Source organism: Microtus ochrogaster, linkage group LG5, assembly GCF_000317375.1.
Source record: "Microtus ochrogaster isolate Prairie Vole_2 linkage group LG5, MicOch1.0, whole genome shotgun sequence".
In the NCBI taxonomy this organism is placed as follows: Eukaryota; Metazoa; Chordata; class Mammalia; order Rodentia; family Cricetidae; genus Microtus; species Microtus ochrogaster.
Genome location: NC_022031.1, coordinates 54810665 through 54816765, shown reverse-complemented (window position 1 = coordinate 54816765; position 6101 = coordinate 54810665).

Sequence of the window (6101 nt, the reverse complement as noted above, 5' to 3'; positions counted from 1 at the left end):
GAAGGAAGGAAGGAAGGAAGGAAGGAAGGAAGGAAGGAAGGAAGGAAGGAAGGAAGGAAAGAAGGTGATGTGGGAGTCCCCTCTGTGTGCTGTGATTACCATTAATGAATAAACAAACTGCTTTTGGACCTATAGCAAGGCAGAACTTAGGTAGGCAGGAAAGCTAGGCCAGTGAGTGTTCTCAGAGTGTGGAATTAGCCATGCTGGTTTTAGACCTTACTTTGGTTCAGTATTTCTTCACCATGCCCCCTTTCCTCTCCTTTGGAATTAATTCATGACCTCTACCTTTCTATGTTGGAAGTATGTGATCCTACTTTTCATTTTGATTTTACAGGGGATTACTATTAAGAGATTGCTAGGAGTCTGCAAAGAGATTTTGCACTTTGGCCTTTTAAATATTCCCTGTTTTCTTCTTAAACTGTATTTTTCCTTGCTTAGCTTGCTGCTTTTCATTATAGATGTGAATAAGACTGGTCCCTAATAATCATGTGACACAGCACAAGGCTGTTTTGAGATCTCTTCTGCCAACACCATTGATACAAAATTCTTCAAATTAGCCTACTGTGGGATAATGCTTTTCTACAACTGTAAAGATTTGTCACTCATATCGGTTTAATAAAATGCTGATTGGTCAGTAGCCAGGAAGGAATTATAGGCAGGAGCACCAGACTAAGAATTCTGGGAAGAAGAAAGACAGAGACACAGTCAGCAACCACATGGAGAAGAAGCAAGATGAATTTTCACTGAGAAAAGGTACCAAGCCTCGGGGCAAAAATGCACAAGAATTATTGATTAATTAAGTTACAAGAGGAAGTTAATAATAAGCCTGCACTAATAGATCAAACATGCATCTCCTTTAAGAGAAGCTTTCTGACTCAACTTTAGCTGCAAGAACCTTTTAAGAGGCCCTGCCACCAAACATGGTGTTTATGAGCATCCGGCACTGTGCTTCTGGGCAGTGTCAGGGACACTGAAACTCCACAGAGTTGTGGCAAAAAAACATGTCTGCCACCAGTACATCCTACATGAAGCTAGACTCTCAGAAAGATAAGGACCTGAATAATCATACAGAAACTATATTAATTACAACACTCTTAGATAATGGCTCAGGCATATCCCTAGCTAGCTTTTACATCTTAAATTAACCCATTTCTATTCATCTATGTATCACCATGAGACTATGGTTTACTGGTAATGTTCTGGCATGTTTCTTCTTTGGTGGCTACGTGGCATCTCCTCTACTCTGCCTTCTCTATCTGTCTATCTGTCTGTCTATCTATCTATCTATCTATCTATCTATCTATCTATCTATCTATCTATCTCTGTTTGGATTTCCCACCTGGCTTCACTCTGCTAAGCCCTTGACTGAAACAGCTTTACTCATCAACCAAGAAAAGAAAGACATATACTTAAGGACATCCCACATCAAAAAACCAAAATGAAAGAAAGAAAGAGAGATGGAGACACACACACACACACAGAGAGTGGGGGATGGAGGAAGGAAGGCAGATAAATACAAATAAATACAAAAGGCCTCAAATAGTCAGAATAACCACAAAAAGAGAGAGGTTGGATATATAATAGTAATTGATTATGAATTGTGTTGCTCTGTCTCAAAAAAAAACACACTCCAAAATCAGAATAACAAAAGCAGCATGGTACTGGTACAAAAATCAATGTTTAGACCAATAGAATGGAACAGAACAGAAGAGTGGAAACAAAGAATAAATTCATGGAGCTACAGCCATCAGCTGCTGCTGTGAAAGCTATATATACACATGCAGAAAGATTAAACTAGATCTTCATCTTTCTATTCCAAATTGATTAAGGTAAAACTGTAAACTTTGAAACTACTACATGAGAATACAGATTAAAAATGTGTTGATATGTAGGCATAAGTTTGAGCTCAGATCCTCCATGTCCTATGTCTGAAGTATATCGTAAGACACCGCAACAGGGTCTTACCTTGAAGTTCTAATAATTGGGGCAACAATGACAGCTTGTACTGTTTGGGTTTTTTTTTTCTTGGCCCCTCTTAGCCAAGGATTCAAAAGGATGTCTCCAGATCTGGCACCAGAGTTTTAGTTAGATAGTCTATGGCTCTTGTGAGGTAATATTATTTTGAGTTTATAAAATAGCATTCCCCTGTAGTTTTTACAAACACCTTTAAAGTTATTTATCTCTCCGTCCTCCTTTTTGCTCTATATTATGCTCCAACTCTTCTTTCCATTTAGGTCTCCTCCTCCTGTTTTCCCCTTCCCCTCTATAGCACCCATGTCCTACTAAGCCCCTCGTCAAATGTCCTGCATCCCTTTCCCATAAGTCCTTTGTGCTATCTGGCTTCTGCAGTTACTTCAGGTTACATGCTCAATCTAAATATTCATCCACAAATGATACATGAAGCTTTTGTCTTTCTGAGTCTTGATTGCCTCACTCGGTATAATTTTTTTCTAATTCAAGATAATTCAATCCATATATCTGCAAATTTCGTGACTTAATTTTTCTATATAACTAAATAGAATTCCGTTGTGCATATGCACTTTTTTATTATCCATTCATCAGTTAAAGGATGTCTAGGCTGTGTCCCTTTCCTGGCTATTGCAAATAGAACTGCAAAGAATATTCTAAGCAAGAGTTCTGTAGTAGGATATGAGTCTTTTGATAAATGTGAAGGAGTGTTATATCTGAGTCAGATGGTAGGTCTATTTTTACCTTTTGAATTTTCGCTATATGTATTCCCATAGCAGCTATACCAGGGTATAATAATCCTTCCCCTGTGTTGATGTGGGATTCCTCTCTGGATGGTGTGAATGTGCTTTGTTACCATTGGTTAATAAAGAAGCTTCTTTGGCTCTCTGGCAGGGCAGAACAGAGCAAGGTGGGAATTCCAAGCAGAGATAGAGGAGAAAAGTGGGCAGAGTCAAGGAGATGCCATGTAGCCTCCAAAGGAGGTAGGTGCCTGGGAAACTTACCAGTAAACCACGAGCCTCATGGTAAAATATAAAATAATAGAAATGGATTAATTTAAGGTGTAAGAGCTAGCTAGGAATATGCTAGAGTCATTAGCGAAACGGTATTGTAATTAATATAGTTTCTGTGTTGTTGGGGACTGCAGGCCACCACACCCTGAATTTCCTGTAAACAACTTGTTTTCCCCTGCTCTGAACAGCCTGCAGCTGCCGGGAGCAGGAGACGCTGATGGCAAGGGAGTGGTTTCTGGTGGCTTGCAGCTGAAAAATCCTGAGTGCTGGGAATTTTTCACTATATAAGCTGCCCCTGAGCACAATAAAGCAGGCATTCTTGTTTCAAGGATGCCCTGTGTCTCTGTGTGTCTTTATGTGTTTAAATCTCCCGGCCCTAGCCTGACTCATGAACTCGAAACATCCCGTAGTGTAGACACTGCATTACAGGCGTAGTACCGTAGTACACGTAGTATCCCGGATGCTACACTGTGTGATTATTTGTGGTCTGGGCCGCAGGGAAACAAGCAAGCAGCCTCTGCCTGCACTGTATCCTCATCATCCTTTGTTGTTCATTTTTTTATGGGTGTTAGCAATTCTGACTGTGGTAAGATTACAGAGTATTTTAATTTGTATGTCCTTGTTTACTAAAAACATTAAACACATTAAAGATGTTTGTTAGCCATTTTTATTTGTTCTAATGAATACTCTTTATTCAGATTCATAACTTTTTTCTTAGGTTGCTTGTTTCCTTGATTCTTAAGTTTTCTTTTATAATCTGAATATTAATTCTCTCTCAAATGTATGGATGGAAATGATTATTATTTTGTAGGCTCCATTTTTACTCAGCTTATAATTTCCTTTGCTTTATAGATTAATGGATTTTCTTAATCAATGTTACATAAAATGGGAAGAGCCTTATAAAAGAGACCAACAGGAAAACTATGTTCTTCTCCTATTTGCCTTAGCACTTTCCTGGCAAGTTCAACCACCCTGTTGATGAGTTCAACTATGCTATACTCTTATTGCTGCCTCTGCTGCTACATTCTTTCATTAATAATAGAATATAATTTCTGTAGGCCTCCAGCACAGACTGAACACCAGTGCCTGGTTAGAACTCCTCAGGCCTGCAGTGCCAGGGAGGGACAGCAGAAGCATTCAGCCTGGTAGATTGAGAGAGTTACCTGTTCTTGGTCTCTCCAGTGTGAAGGCAGCCACTACTGAACACCAAGACTATACTAGGTATATTACTGGGTGTAGGCTGTGCGAGACAGGAGAACAAACCCACTATTCTATTCACTTCGTTCTATTGCTGTAGAGCAGCAGTTCTTTTTTTTGGGGGGGGGGGCGGGGTTTCGAGACAGGGTTTCTCTGTGGCTTTGGAGCCTGTCCTGGAACTAGCTCTGTTCTTAACCTGTGAGTCACAACCCCCTTAGAAAGCGTCCATCTCCAAAATATTTACATTACAATTCATAACAGTAGCAAAATAACAGTTATGAAGTAGTAACAAAATAATTTTATAGTCAGGGGGTCACCATAATATGAGAAACTGTATTAAAGGGTCACAATATTAAGAAAGCTGAGAACCACTGCTCTAGAAGATGTTGAGTATTATCTTCTATTAATTAATCTTATTTTCATTAAGTGGCATTTCAGTCGACCTTCCAATAGGACTAACTGCAATATGAACATATTACTGAACACTGATGTATAAAACAATTTAAGAACAATTTGCATGCGTTTTTCATAAGAGCGACAATAATTGATTTAAACATTAACCTTATTAATCACTCATTCAATCACTTATTCAACATGAATTTATTGAGTCCCTTGTTGTTCCACATTTGAGCAGGTTGCTTTTACCTGAACTTCACTCCTCCTTACCTGGAAGGACAGGTTGTCCTCTACTTAAAACTGGGAATTCTCGGCAGATCTCGCCATCCTCCTGCTCTTGTGCCAGCCATCGCTGAACGGGAATATAAAACTTTTCTCCAGAATTTGTATTTTGCAATTCAATCTGTAATAGAAAAAAAAAGTATCAAATAATAAGGTGGATTTTGTCCAAGTCTGATACTTAGGTCATAGTTCAGACTTACAAACTACAGAGTTTTGAATAAAATGGTAATAGCCTACTATCTGGAATCTTATTTAGCCAAAACAACAAACTGTGCAAGATATATATATATACACTTAGAATAAGTTTCTGAATAAAGAATGTGTCTTGGAGCAGTTGTGTCTTGGGAAGTGGAGCAACTCAGAGGTGGATATAAGTTTACCATGCACAAAGTCCTAGTTCAATCCTACCACGTCCCCTCCTGCAATAGGGGAAGTTCTTTCTCCACGGGCTCTCAGGCAGGAGAGCTCTTTAGATGAGAATATATTTGTGCTAGAGGGAAATGAAAGAATATTTCACTCTGATTGTTGTATTTTTTCATTACGATATTACATAACCTTTTCAAATCATTTAACAAGTGTCACAGCACACTAGCTTCATAATTAATCTGATATTAGCTATTAGCTAGTAACTAAATTAGATGGAAAATGGATTTATGATGAACTTTTATAAACTTATTCAACAAAATAAAAATGTTATGTAACTAAGTATCAACTTTGTATCCTTCTTTGAAAGTCTAAAAGGCAAAAAGAACATTATCTTATACAGGGAGTAATTTTGAACTAGCCCCTACTTTTCACAAAGCAAACTTAATTTTCCATCCTGCTTCGAGAATCTTTACGACTTTAAGGTAAAGGATATGGCATTACTAACATTACTCATCCCTAATAACACAGTAAAAATTGCTTTATTTATTGTGTAATTATTCACCTTCCATGAATTTTTCAATGTATTCTCTCATAATATAAAACTACAAGAAAGAAAATTTACCAAGTGTATTAGGTACTTTTCTATTGCTGTGATAAAACACCATGACCAAGATCACCTAAAAAAGAAAGTGTTTAATTGGCTTATGGTTTTATTTTATTTTTTTTTATTTTATTGAGAAAAGGAAAAAAAAAGTTTCCGCCTCCTCCCAGCCTCCCACTTCCCTCCCCCTCCTCCCATTCCTTTTCCCCTCCCCCCACTCCTCTCCCCCTCCCTCTCCAGTCCAAAGAGCAGTCAGGGTTCCCTGCCCTGTGGAAAGT